Raw genomic sequence first — 15,346 nt, 5'->3', positions numbered from 1 at the left:
TGGTTGTTGTTTGTTGGCAACTGAAGTTTGAAACTCAAATTGGAAATGCAGAATCACTGACAAGAAAAGGAGGTGAGCCAAGAGGCCAAATATATGGTGTGAGCCAGAAAACAGGAATGGAAAAAAAATAAGTTATAGGCATGCACTGAAATAATATGGATTCCTACACATTTAGACCACTCTATGCCAATCAAGATGCCCAAGGGATACCAAGAAGCTTGTTGTTGTTGTTGTTATGTGCCATCGAGTCAGCCCTGGCTCATAGCGACCCCTCCTTGGGTTTCCGAGGCAGTATCACTACGGAAGTAGGATTGCCCAACCTTCCTTCCGAGGAGCTGGTGGGTTTGAACCGCCAGCCTTCTGGTTAGCAGTCAAGTGCCTTAGCCACTACGCTACCAGAGCTCCCACAAAGAAGCTAGGAGACCTTATTTTGGGGACGTGGTCACATGCACTGCTAGCAGAGCAACTCTAGTTACTTACTCTTTGGTCACCATTGCCTATGCTCACACTGCCAGTGCAGGTTTCCAACCCATCTCTCCCTCACTCTCCATCTATCCAATGTATGCCCTTCAATTGCCTATGACAGGCAAAGGGTCAAATGTGTTAGATTAAAATACAAGTTTGTGAAAGAAAGTGCTGTCTGATCTCCTTATAGGAGTTCTAGACCCTGGGGCTAGAACAGTACCCAGCATGTAACAGGTATTCAACAATTACTTGTTGAACGAATGAGCATCAGCATAGAAAATTAAATCTTGGGGTAGATGACATCAACTTGTTAAACAATACTGGGAGTAGATGAAATCAACTCCTTAATAGATGATACAAATGTTTTTATTTTCTTCCTATTATAAAATATTTCAAACAGAAACAAAGACTAGTACAAAAAAAAAAAAAATTAGATGTTTTTAATATAGAACTGAAGGATGACATGAGGAAAATCAATTATTTTACCTAAGGAAGGAAAGTTTCAGATAGATAATAAGGCAAGTTTGAGGTTCTGAGTCATTATACTAAAGGACACTATATAAATATATCAATAGTCCAGGTGAATGGACAGTTAAACAAAGCATGTGAAAACATAATAAAAACAAACATTAAAAAAGCATCTAAGCAAAAATTACAGGTACATTATAGAAAATAATTCTGAAAGACGTAGAGGCTGTAAGAGACAAAATGTCCAGATCTGACTCAAGGTCTAACATGCAGGATTCCACTGTCATCAAGTCAATTCCAACTCATAGTGACCCCCAAGGATTTCCAAGGGAGTAAATCTTTACGGAAGTAGATTGCCTCATCTTCTTCCTGCAGAGCAGCTGGTGGGTTAGAACCACTGACCTTCTGGTTAGCATCCAAATGCCTTACCTACTATATTCCTTAACATGCAGGATATGCCTATATTATTAAATGAACAAATAAACGAAGCCACAGCTTCATTTTAGAAGAAAGAAATGCTCCTTTCCTCTAAAAGCCCCTTCCCAACTAAAAACCCAAGCTGTTTTTTCCACAGATAATCCACATAGATAACTTCCACACTGGCTAATGGTTTCTGCATAACAAAACTAAGCATATGAAAATCAGTTGCACATAATCAAATAAAATATAAGAATTCCCTAAATCCCTGAGAAGAGTCATTGAAGTGTTTATAATTTTAAAAAAAGTTATAATTTCCTAAAAAGTCAACAGAAAGTTGCTAAAAAGTGGTGAAGATAGAATTTGATTCTATTTCTTTTCTATACCACCTTCTAGGTTACTACTTCTGTAGTTATATTTTACTACTTATCCAAGAAAAAAAAAAAAAGGAAGGTGTGTGGAAAAACTGCTGAATTCTCAATCCCAGGACATCGATTGGTATATAAAGACTCAGGGTAAGTAAAGTTCTATTCTCTTCCTCGTATCATTTTCAGGATAAAAACTAAACTAGTATCCTCATAAACTGCCTTAACCTCTGATCTTGGTTTTAAAGAAATTAATTTTAGGGTTGTATATTAGAGCATGTCCAGGTGACTCTATGCTAATTTTCTAAACTGCTACAAAAAATATACTGAGGATAAAAACGGTAACTATTAAGGAGTCTATACACTTGTAAGGGGAGCTCTGGGGGCATAATGCCTAAGGCACTTGACTGCTAACCAGAAAGAAGGTTGGTGGTTCAAACCCACCAGCCATTCCTCGGAAGGGAGATGGGGCAATCTGCTTCCGTAGTAATACTGCCTCGGAAACCCAAGGAGGGGTCACTATGAGTCGGGTTCGACTCGAGGGCAATGGGTTTTTTTATATTCCTAAGAGTTTACTTACTTTCTACAAAAGACTGAAAAATCCTATACTTTGTTAACCAAGCTTTTAATGCATTTTCAAGGAAAGGTCATCGCTGATTACAGCAATCATTTCATAGACCAAGAAGAATTTTTTGAATATTGTTTTAATTCCTTATCTCTCAGTTGTAACAAAATACCCATGAAGAAAGACTTCTTACCCCTAATCTAACCCATAAGCACATAAAAAGAAGCTTAAAATAAAGTAAAATTACCTCTGAGGCAAAGTTTACCAGAAGAATTTAGTATAAGTACCAAAATAGCTGACCTTCAATCTGAGTGGGAAGAAAAAAATTACAGACTTGACAAACAACTTCTACTTATTACAAGGCTGCACCCTTTAGTTTCTTACCTCATTCACCACTCACAAAAAGTTAGGAGCTATAATGACTGAAAAATACAGCACAGTAACTTGTCTACTTCCACATGAAGAGCTACTGAGAGAAAAATTTCAGCACATTTAAAAAGTCCTTAATTTGGGTAGAGTACTTTGCAGACCACAACAATGTAACATTGTGTTTGTACCTTCAAGAATACGTCTGTTCAAACCTACTAAATCCAGTATAACTGCCCTTAAATGGCACTGTCTTAAACCACAATTTGTGTAAAAGCCCAATGTTAACATAAATTCACAGTGGAGGCATTTTAAATGAGGGGGAACAGCCACCATCTGCACAATCAACAGTAGGAACTTAAACAGCTGGGAATAATCAATCTTCTCAAAAATGGCCTCTAATCAGTTTGTTATATAGACCAATTTATCAATATCTGGCATCTTGCAGGTACTAGTCAAACTCCCAAAATATGAAAGTGAATTCGATCATTATAATAAACGCTACAAGCCACTTTGTGAAGAGAACCACAAACTTTTGGTATTTCAGTTTCCCATTTCCATTAATTACCTGAACTAACTGAAAGCCATTGCAGACTGTGTCCAATATTTCTGCCTGGGCCCTTGTTTTTCTGGGAGCTTTCTTTTTCATTGGAATGAATTTCGGGGAACACTTCACATGAATCATTTCCATATCCTGGGTAGGAAGTGGAACCTCCACTTCCTCTTTGCATGCTATACTGGATTCTTCTGAATCATATAGCGTCAATAGTGTCATATTTTCTATTAAACTTGTGCTACTAAGAGCTACATCATTCTCCCCCCAGTCTTTGCAAGACAGCTCTAAATCCAGAGGAGAATCTTTCACAAATTCCCCGTTTTGTGCTATGATTTGGGATTCTCCTAGTTGGTATGACTTCTCCTCTTCTCCACGTTCAAAACTGTGCTCATTTTCTCCATGTGTTAGCATAACTAACGGGTCATATTCTCCAGTGCTCTCCTTCAAATCATTCTGCAGGCAACCATTCTCACCATAGATTTCCCTTTGACCACTGACACGTTTTGCTTCCTCTAGTGGAGAAACATCATGTAAAATCACTTTGAAGTTTTCATCAGGATGGGCACTTGTACAGGATAGCAATGGAATTTTCTGTTCACTAATGGAATTAACAGAAAAAAGGGGTCTATATTGCTCTGCTATATGAATATCTTCAGCAGAAGACAAGCTTCTAATTCGTGACTGGTCTCCAGTTAAAATGCCCTGTTTGTCTTCCCTTTCTGCTGGAAGGCTGCATAAACCAGAATCTTCCTCCTCAGAAGTAAGAGAATTAGTACCCCATCTGTACTTGCTGGCCTTGGTAACAGCATCTGCCATATCGGTAGGGTCAACAAATGAGCTTTCACTTTTGTTTGCATAATCCATAAAATTTGCTGGAACAAACATTCGCCATGATCGTCTATGCTCTTTCTTTTCTGCATGAGATTTGGCTTTGGGTAATCCTGTGGTTCGAATGATATCACTATTTAGTTTGAGTGCATCAAAGATCACCTTTTCATCTAGTTTGTTAGCTTCACGACCTTTCAGCTCAAATACGCTGGAAGAAGTAAGGCCACCATTAGAGCACAGAGAACTAACATCCAGTGTTCTGTGACTGTAGGGTAAAGTCCGATCTGTAAAATGCCTGGAAGACAGGCTACCTTTTGAACCAGAGTCTATCTGTTCATTTAGTCTAACAGTATCATAGATAGATCGCTGTGGTACATAACAGTCTTCGATATTTAGGTCCTCCTCTTCCTCACCCTTCCCTACACATGGGGGATTCTGACGTAAACAGTCTGGTCTGCTGAGTGGCTTCCCCATTTTGTAGACAGCTAAAACAAAACTTTCAGCTCTTGACACAGAAAATAAGAAATATGGTAAAGCATTTTTTTTAAGAAAGTATACTTCTGAACTGAACTACAAAATGTCCTTAGCATAAAGACACACATTCATATAATATCTGTCATAATACATGAGGTGTTTAGGTCATCATCAGTGCATCAGCAAAAATGCAACTATTCTTTTACCTGGTTGTTTTTAGAATGATTCTAAAAAAAAAAAAAATAAAGTGCATCAAAAGCAGAGGACAGAAATCTCCTTCCTCTGCCTTCCTCAACTCCCCAAAGTTCCCTTTTACAAACTCCAAAACACAGAAAAGCACACACACATTTACCAGTGGCTCAAACACTCAGAACATCCCTTTGTCAGCCCATTTCCCTTTTAAATCTAATTCTGTATGTGAGATATCCAGATTAAAACTTCCAAAAGAACAAGCATTCTAGCAGGCTGAAGGTTAATTTCAGCAGAGCTCTGGTTAACTGTAATCCATTTAAGGATGGCTTGCAAAACTCCATCTTCTTTATAAATAAACCATGCTTCAGAAACTTAAAAGACAGACACAAGGATTATGTATTGTTCTGATCAAGGCACAGCACAAATCTTCAGCGAAAAGTAAGTTAAGTCTTGTAACTGGTAAGAAAGTTAAAATTTTGTTTAACTTTTTTTTGGAGTAGCTATAAATAATCTTGATTCAAAAAGCAGTTTTTCTTCCCATATTAAGCTTCATCGAGGCCATTCAGAACTACCCAAGGGGAAAAAAAGATCAGACTTTTGGATAGCCAGGCCAGTACAATCCAGCAACCATTTTAAGTAAACAGTTAGAAAGCATGGTGTATTATAAAATCTCCTTCAAAAAAAAAAACCAGAAAGAAAGCAAGCCATTTCCAAGAGTCTTATCTGATCCCTTTAAGAAGGCTCATTCCACCTGAGGCAGCTGCAGCAGAAAGCTTGGCGGCGGTTTCCTCTAAGGCACAGGCAGCGTAATTTCACATTCAGTCGAAAATCATGAGACTACTCTACCCTTTGAAATTGACCAACTGAAGCCGCAGTTTTGCCTTCATTTTAGCTACAGCTGGAGAGAGACGGTGACGGTGGTGGAGGAGGAAGAACAGGAACTCCAGCAGGGACCTCCTGTGCTGTCCCCAGCTCCTCAGGGCAGCGCGGTCCGGGGAAGGCATCCTCCGCAGCCGGGGCGCTTCCAGCAACACCCTCGTTCTTTGGGCAACATCTGCTACGTCCCTCTGCCAGCGCTCCGGACTCCCAGCTCTCTATCACCGCCTTGTTACGCCCTCCCGTGACTTAACTTCGCAGTCATCTTTTCTTTTTATTCTTTGCCTTGTCTGGGAGCCGGCGAGCTGCTTCAGGGGGAGGTACCTAGAGGCCGTGAGGCTGCAATGCATCAGCTTGGTGTTGACATCAGCGCAAATCACCGTCCTGGAACTGCGGAGAAGGGCAGCCCGGGTTCAGTACGGCTGAAATTCCACCACAGAGTTCAAAATGGGGAGAGATACGATGCGCTTTCAGAGGCAGAGCCTGGCACCAGGAGCTCCGCGAAGAAATCGTTGTGTGAATATCCGGAAACCACAATCATTTTAATATTAGATGGCAAATAGAGGACTAGCCTTCAGTGGAAACCAAACTCTTATACATTGAAGAAGCTCTTTAAGTAGATTCTGCGATGTGACGACGTGCAGATCACTTTGAAGTCGAGTGTTTTGTCACTCTCTTTTAAAAGCCCAAGCTCAACAAATCCGTTCCCGCGAGTAAATCAGTCTATGGGCACGGTGCCCTGAGTACTGGTGGCATGAATATTAGCATTACTAATAACCATACAGTTCTCCTGAGGTTAATGCAACACCAAGCCAAAGATGAAGGGGAGTAAGGCACTATACACACACACACACACACACACAGATTTTTATTTATTCAATGAACCCCTTTCAAAATAGGAAAATAAATTCAGCAAGCTAAACCTTAGGCTTTAGTAATCAACAGTTTTACTTAAATAAAGTTTTCTATTCTTTGTTTTATAAAATCAAAACACTGCCAGCTCAGAAGATAACGTTACTCTTTAAGGTGGATGGTCTTTTTATCTCACAAAATCATCTGAACATGAACAAAACTGTGCTGATAACAAGTGAAACAGGAAGTTCTGGTAAAAACCTTATACTTTCTCTGATAATTTAATGGAAGAGAATTTTAAGAGGGATTTTTTAAAAATTTTAATGATAAAATATTATTTCAAAATTATTTTTATAAATCTTTTTAAAAGTTGAATATTTTTAAAAATCTATTCATAACCAGAACTTCTAATAGGTAACTCATCCTGTCAACAATTATTAGATGTTTATCAGTATTTGGCCATCATTACATTGAAATATATATATATATAAATATATACATGGCCATCTATAAACTAACACAAAAAGTTATATAAATACCTATCAACAACACAGTATCAGCACCCGTTTTTTAGTCAGGAATTAAAATATTCCAACAAGAACCCAATCCTGAGGCATTTAAGTACACAGGCTGTTCTCAGGTGCTGATGATAATAGAAAGAAAAAAAGTCCACAGTTGCCATGTTTGAACAGTGGTTTGGGCACTATTCTAAGAATTAGTAGAGACCAAAGGTTTTATTCACAACCGTCACTACACCTTGATATATAAGCCTCGAAAGCTACTTAATTATGGCGATATTAATAATAAAGTTTCCTTGAAATCTGAATGTTTTTCTAAACATTCTAAGTTCCTTATAGAACTTTTCGTAAGAAAGAAATGTTACCAATTCAATCCACTTCTAGACTCTAACTGAATAATTAGCACGATATTATTCTAACCAAACCAAAACCAAACCCACTGCCATCAAGTCAATTCTGACTCTTTACCTAAAGCTGAGTAACATGTAACTTTATATGTAAGGTAGACAACACAAAAACAGCACTGTGCTGAAGCTGCACACAAAAAAATGCAGCTGCTGCTACCCTTATACAACTTACAATTGTGTGGGAAATATGGATATGACAATGGGCACAATACAATTTGGAAGTAGCGCATGCTACGGGAAAATGTCCTCTAGTTGATAATGTTTAAATATAAGCCATCTATATTTAATAATGGGATTCTTACTTTGTTAAAAAAATTTATTACACTCTGATTCAAGTTGAAATTTGTGCAATTAATATTATAGTGATATTTATGACAATAACATATATAACTTTGTTACTTAAAACTGTACTCCAAAGACATATCTGGATAACATACTAGAACTCTTGTATTTAGAGCAGAACTGAAATAGTTTATCTTTTCCTCCTACTTTGGTTTATACAGCTACTTTAAATGTTATAGTCTCCACTGCTAATAAAAGCAAGATATATTAAACCGTGTTAAATATTAATCATGAATATCCACATCTCCCACATTTCCATAATGAAAGAAAGACACAATGCATAAGAGGAGCAAAGTTTTGCAAAAACATAGTCAACACTCTTATTTCGTACATATAGAAATCACAACACGGAAGTTCTAAAAAACAGCCTATTAAATGTAACCCAGCTAAATTATCTTCTAATTTTCTGGAAAAGTGCACAAATGCAAGTAAAACAGTAATATTTTCTCATTTCCTATTTCTAAAGTTAAATGAAATCTCTAGAAAGTTCCTGAAAAATCTTACCACAAAGTACAATCATCCATTTCACAGAAAAGCTGGAAGACTAATTTTATTAACATAAACATGGAGGTTTTAGAGTTCAAAGATTACCTGGAAATACTACAAAATTCAATGAGGGCTATTGTGAGGGAAAAATGCAATGTACTTAATTGCAGTATTACTCATGAAAACTGACCAAAGTATCCTATTCACCCAATAGCCTATTCACCTGAAATCTGGATTAGAAATTAAACAAGAAATAAATGTTTTGTACCAAAAGTATAAAAAGAGGCCGTATGAGTAGCAATTTCTATTGTTCTTTCTTAAACAGGTAAGGTGAATGAAAACTCACTAGTTTTTTAGTTTTCAAAATAATAAACTTCTTCATATAAATGGCTAACAAGTTTTCAGGGTATGTTTCACAGTGAATATGCAACTGCTGTTTATTTCAATGGAGAACAGTTTATATTTAAAAGATAATGATTATTAATCCAGACCTCACTTTAAAATAAAAGTAAACACATTTGCAGATTTGCTGCCTGAAATTCAAAATAGTAAGTTTATCCTGATGAGAATTTTAGGTAACATCTTTAATAAACATTTGCTGTGTATTCTTGTAAATTACTACGTCACTAAACCTATGGTTTTGGTATATCTCTGATGAAGTTTTCTGGTAACAAAAGATACAAAAGAGTCTATGTAACAGAAAATGATTTATATTATATATAATCTTTATTAATTAAAATATATGTGCATATATATATATGTAACTTCTAAAAGTTCAGATTTTTTAAAAAAGCCATCTACAAATAAAACCACAATATGTTAATGACCTAATTTAATGTTTTTTCAGAGAAATAAAAAGCCTAAAACCAAAAAAAACCTGAAAACACTTTCATATTAAAATATTGATAAAAGAAACAAAGTAAACTTGGAATTAAGAATGTTAAAGATACATGAGAAGAGGCTATAAGAAGACATTTTCTCAAGGTATCCTGGTTTTTTAACAGATCCAAAGGATTTTCACTTAATCTAAAATCATACAATTTACTTAATCCAGGATATTATTTAGTAAATGACTGAAGGCTTAGATATACATTTAAAAAACATTTACTAGTCAAATTTTCTTATCAAGAATCCCAATGGGTAATTCCATAATAAAGCAATTCTCTTTCCTTCTCTCCTACTCTTCCCTCTCTTTCACTCTCTTATACACACCCACCCTCCTACCTTTAAGCAACTTTCTCTATTAGTAAAATCAATTACATAGATCTCCTTTTATTTAAGGGAAGTTCATGATGACAACAGTATGTGTTACAGTTTGTCTCTTTTTATGGATCACTTTAAAATGGTGATGTAGGTTTATTCAGGTTTTGTTCCCTGCCCTCCCAACCTAAATAACAACAAAAATCAAACCAAACTAAACATCTATGTTATATCTCTGTCTGGAACTACCCCAGAACAAGTTACTTTAATTCCTTAATCTTATCTGAAGCCAACAGAAGTCAAAGAGCAGTGGTGTGACATAAAAGGACATAGTACTGGTTGGCAGCAAACCTGGGAAGAGAACCCACATTGCCAAAATTCCTCTTTGATGGCCCGTGGAGAGCAGTAGGGTATATTCCTTATGTAGTACAGGAAAGAAACATCCATCTAGTTGAGAGCTTGTATGGGTGAGAATAGGAGGTAGTCACAATACTACACAGAACTGGATCAGCTCCCACTCTTGGTTGCTTTGGTGTGGTCTCTGCTCCAGTAGGGTTTCTCTCTCACCCAGTATATGTGACATTTTTTCTTCTTAAAATTGTAAACGCTACCTTTGATACAGTTGGTTAAATAATACAACTGTTTGTAAAGCCCATGTACCTACTTATGGTTTCAATAGAGAAAATGTTTTTCACCTTTAATAATACCAGAAGAAGGTGTCCTACAACCCCCTTGGCTAATACAGTTCCATTAACAAAAATCTAGACTATTAAGAAATTCTTCCCCAACAAATATCTCTTCTCCAATAGCTTTATCTAACTTCCCTAATCTCAATGAAAATGAACAATTCATCACTGACCTCCGTACATCAAAATGGGCATACCTAAAAAATGCTACTGAAGCCTTTTTTGGATGTTTTAACTTTATCTTTAAATACATAGTTAACAGCATATAGATTTCTTTGAGATCATTTAATAAATACCTTAACAAGGAGATCTGGAAAAGAACTCATTTCAGTAATAATAACTACAAAAGTGCTCAAATCTAGCTTCCCTACCCCCATACTTCTTGGCATTTCAGTTTACCCAGTATTCAAATAATGACACCTGGATTAAACAATGTCTTCACCTGGACCACAGAAAATTTATTATGGTGTAATTAGGCATGTGTTCTGGTCTTTTTCTCCACTTTCAACTTGGCTTAAAAACTCTCTGCTCAATATAATGCTATTTCCATTTTTGAAAATAAAAAGAAATTCTCAGTTTAGAAAGACTTATACCACAGAAAGGTGTTCATTTGTGAGGACAAAATAAGCTATCATGTGGCAGCAACAAAGTGGCCAGAAATAATCAGAAGTGGCAGTCTGCTTCGGTAAAGATTACAGCCTCAGAAACCCTACGGAGCAGTTCTGCTCTGTCCTACAGAGTTGCTATGAGTCACAATCAATGACAACAAGCTTTGGTTAGTCAGTTGCATATGTCTTTGATAAATAAAAATGTGGAACCATTAGTATAGTTCAGATCTGAAGACAATATTGAACTTAGAATCTTCAAACAGGAGATAGGGATGGGGAAAATGCATAATGGACCCTTTTCCTGGTAATAACCAAGGCCCTAAAGATATACAGATACTCACCCTACCAATTTACAATAGTGTGCACAGAATTTAATTTTAAAAGTAGAGAAATGTAAGTAGAAAAAAACATTAACTTATTAACAGAGAAAATACCTTATTCTTCTTTAGTTCAATGATTAATATTTAAGAAGTTGCAAAACATGTATGGAAAGTAAAACTTAACACAATCAATATAGTTTCAAAACATTAAGTTAACTAACCCAAAAGGCAATGCCAATTTATTTTATTAAACACTCCAATAGCCTTCACTGACAATGAATTAAGACATCTGATTCAGAACAGCATTTGTTTTTCATCAAAGTGTTATATTTAGATTGGTATCTTAAACATGAGTAAATTTTGTCCCTTCATGGGAACCTAAGATAAATATTAACACTATTTCTTAGGCTAAGTTTTAGGGGGATGTGGGAAAGAAGCAGGGAAATCTGTCTTACCTGGTAAAAATAATCCATTGTAACTCCAGTAAACATAAGGCACACTTATTGAGTAACAGGACCCTCGGTAATGCAAATGGTTTGCATGCAAACATTTATTTATCACCTTAATCGAGAAGATATAATCACTAAAACAATGTCTGGTTTCTTCTCAATAGCTGTTGTTGTGTGGCATTGAGTCGATTCCAGCTCACAGTCAACTCTGTGAGACAGAGTAGAACTGTCCCATAGGGTTTCCTAGGCTGTAATCTTTATGTGAGCAGATCAATAGATCTTTTCCTCTTTGGAGCTACTGGTGGCTTCAAATAATCAACCTTTTAATTAACAGTTGAGTGCTTAACCACTGTGCCACCAGAGCTCCTGTCAACTCAATAGTAGTAGTAATAGTAACGGTAACCTCCATCATCACAAGCATCTACATACATTACTTTCTAAGATAATTTCATACACATTAATCTCATTTGTTTCTCATAACAGCCAGTTTTATAGAATACTGTCATGAAGTACGTGGGATGTTTCTGGTGTTCTGGATTAAAATAAATAATGGCTGGTTATTCAGGCTATCCAAATTAAACTAGAGCAAAGATGATTTAAAAATTCCCCAAAGAAAATTTTAGATGTGAACCATGATGAATAAATTGATAAAAAAACACTGCCTTATTTTCATCAAAATATCCAAGCTCTGACACTACTTGTGTGAACTTGGGCAAGTCACTTAACCTCCTTGAGTCTGTTTCTCAATATATGAAGACAATAATAGCAACTATCTCTCATGCCTGTTAACAGTATTAAAGGTACAAGCTGTAAGCTCAAGATAAAGGTTAACTGTCATGACTATTACTTCTTTACTGTTGTTGTTGTTGTTATGTGCTGTCGAGTCGGCCCTGACTCATAGCGACCCCTCCTTGGGTTTCCAAGGCAGTATCACTACGGAAGTAGGACTGCCCAACCTTCCTTCCAAGGAGTGGCCGGTGGGTCTGAACCGCCAGCCTTCTGGTTAGCAGTCAAGTGCTTTAGCCACTATGCTACCAGAGCTCCTACTTCTTTACTACACACACAAATTTATTCTTCAAATAAATAGAATTAGTGATGGTGTAAGCTACCATCTTTACCATAATCAAGTTCTTGTTCTTTTTTCACCTATGGCACTAAAATGTATGAACTGCAGATGATTTGTCCATTTAAAACTTGTTTTCAGTCCCTGGCTGCCTTAGTTTGCTAGCGCTGCCTAACAGAAACACCACAAATAGGTGGCTTTAAAAAGCATCTCACAACACTTTTACAGGCTAAAAGTCCAAGTCAGGGTCTTGGTCACATCAACTCTTTGTGGGCCACTTTCCTAGTTTCTGGTGTCTTCTGGTAATCCTTGGCATTTCTTTGCTTACAGATGGATCCTCTTACAGCATCTCTGTGCCCTGTGTGTGTCTCTGTGCTATTCTTCCCTTTGTATAACTCAGAAGTGATTATATTTAGGAACCACTTTATTCTGGTATGACCCCATTAACATATGGGGAAAACCCTATTTTCAAACAGGATCACACCTACAGGTACACAGTACTTCAATACCTATTTTAGGGGTACACAATTCAATCCATAACACTAGTTTCAAGACACTGAAAGCAAATGATAATGTTCTTTATAATGTAAAACAATCAACTCCTTTCAAAGCAATCAGAAAATGGACAAACACAGCAGGCCAAGTGGTCTATTTTAGGAGAAGTGGCCACTTTATTTTTCTTCACAATCAAGTAAGACAATCCCTTTAACTATTAATGATAATTAATGTTTATTTGGTGCTTTGTAGTTTGTAAAACACTTTCAAAGCAATGGTGCTTGAGTTAACTCCTATTGCTTGCTTTTTCTCTACTTTCAAAAGAATTCTCCACATTGGGAGCCCCATTATTCACTGAACTCATGCTGGGAACCCAATGTGGGAGACTTGCTTCTTCTATAAACAGCAGCATTAATGTTATTGTCTTTGCCCATTTTCTTAAAAGTAGCTGAAATTGGTTGTTGCTGTAAGGTGCTGTAGAGTTGGTTTTATCTCAGACTGACCCTATGTGTAATAGAACGAAACACTGCCAGATCCTGCGTCATCTCATAATTGTTGATATGCCTGAGCCCACTGTAGCTTATGCCTGAGCCCACTGTAGCAGCCTCTGTGCCAATTCATCTCGTTGTTGAAGTAGTAAAGAGAAATGAAGGCCTACCCTTTCCTCTACACAAGTACCCAGAAAACCTAAAGAAATGACAATGTTATAGGAAGGCACTGAACACAGTTAAAATTTCATTAGTACAAGGACTAATAAAGTGACTGCTTTAAAGTTTTGTAAAGGTTCTATAGAAAATTCCAAAATACTTCATAGGAGAGAATTTTCTGTTAGAAAAGCAAAGTTCTGTGGCAATTCCTGCTTCAAAAGCTAGGGGGAGAGCTTGAGGAACTTGAGCTTCCTCAGACAGAAAATTTTGGAATTTTCTATAGAACCTTTACAAAACTTTACTTGCCTGCTAACCAGAGGGCTGGCGGTTCAAACCCACCAGCCACTCCTCGGAAGGAAGGTTGGGCAATCCTACTTCCGTAGAGATACTGCCTCGGAAACCCAAGGAGGGGTCGCTATGAGTCGGGGCCGACTTGACAGCACATAACAACAACAACAACAATGAAATACTTATTTTTCAAACCAAAAATATGAAAATCTTGACAGAGTAATGAAGAAAGTATACTAAAGTAATTTCTTTCATCTTCTAGAAACTAGATCTAAAAGCAGCATCACAGATTCTTATAAGCCCAAAGGAAGCAGGCTTCAAAGGAACTTTATAAACAACAAATAACAGTAACAGTAATAGTAAGAAGAAGGAAGAGAAGGAGAAGTAGTTATTTTTCAAAATTTAGTGGTCTAAATAATGTTACTAATGATGAATAAAAGAAACACTATTTCAAATATGACAACAAGTGATGTATAGTAATTTCTCATGGGAAATTGTAGTTTTATGATTCCATTTTCATTTGATATTATTTTATCTTCCATGTGCTGATGGCACAACATACCTTCACCAATGTTTACCAGAAAGTAAAACACATAGAAAAGGATGACAATTGCAAAGGTTCATACTAGTCTCATGTGGTAAATGTTTGATATTTAGGCTGCTCCCTGTCCATAGATAATAAGCCTTTGCTTCTGGAGACATACGTCTGCTCTCATTATCTCAAATGAGGCCAAATCCAATGACCCTGAAGCTGGCTTACCATTTGTATCTAATGCTCTATTAATTAAACATGTATTGAACATTATCAAGTGACAGATAATTCTTTGCACTAAGGAATATATAGGGTCTGGTAGCATAGTGCTTAAGGCACTTGACTGCTAACCAGAAGGCTGGCAGTTCACACCTACCAGCCACTCCTCAGAAGGAAAGTTGGGCAATCTACTTCCATAGTGATACCACCTCAGAAACCCAAGGAGGGGTCGCAATGAGTTGGGTCTGACTCGACAGCACATAACAAGAACAACAGCAACAAGGAGGAGTATATAGCCCAATTAGAAACAATTTATTCCTAATCCTCTGGGGCATGAGTCCAAGGTCTTTATTTTATAAAGCCAGGCTTAGGGCATGGGAGTCCACTATGACTTTAAAATATGAACTTTTGGAAGTGACAAAGAAGCTACATCTGAAATTAAACTAAGAAGCATAAAGAGACTACAAAAAGGGTAGTAGGAGGAATAGGCTATAATTCACCATTAAAGAAACTGCTGGGAGACAAACATCAAGAGAACAAGCTCATTAGGTTATGGACTGGCCTCTGCAGCAGAGTTCAGAACATGGCTCCAGTCACTCCAGAAATCAATTCTGAATGACATCAAAACAGAGTCCTTGATACCAGTTTTAGGCTTGCCTGGA

General features: G+C 36.9%; 1 protein-coding gene across 1 annotated transcript in view; it reads right to left on the bottom strand.

Moving 5' to 3' along the window:
- The window catches only part of DST (dystonin), a 614,637-nt gene that overhangs the window by 87,947 nt on the left and 511,344 nt on the right, over positions 1 to 15,346 (bottom strand). The window lies entirely within an intron of this gene.

This window comes from Orycteropus afer, unplaced genomic scaffold, assembly GCF_000298275.1.
Source record: "Orycteropus afer afer isolate SDZICR_OR568_19922 unplaced genomic scaffold, OryAfe1.0 scaffold00140, whole genome shotgun sequence".
NCBI lineage: Eukaryota > Metazoa > Chordata > Mammalia > Tubulidentata > Orycteropodidae > Orycteropus > Orycteropus afer.
Note: the sequence above shows the minus strand (reverse complement) of the source record. Positions and strands in the feature narration are given on the sequence as shown.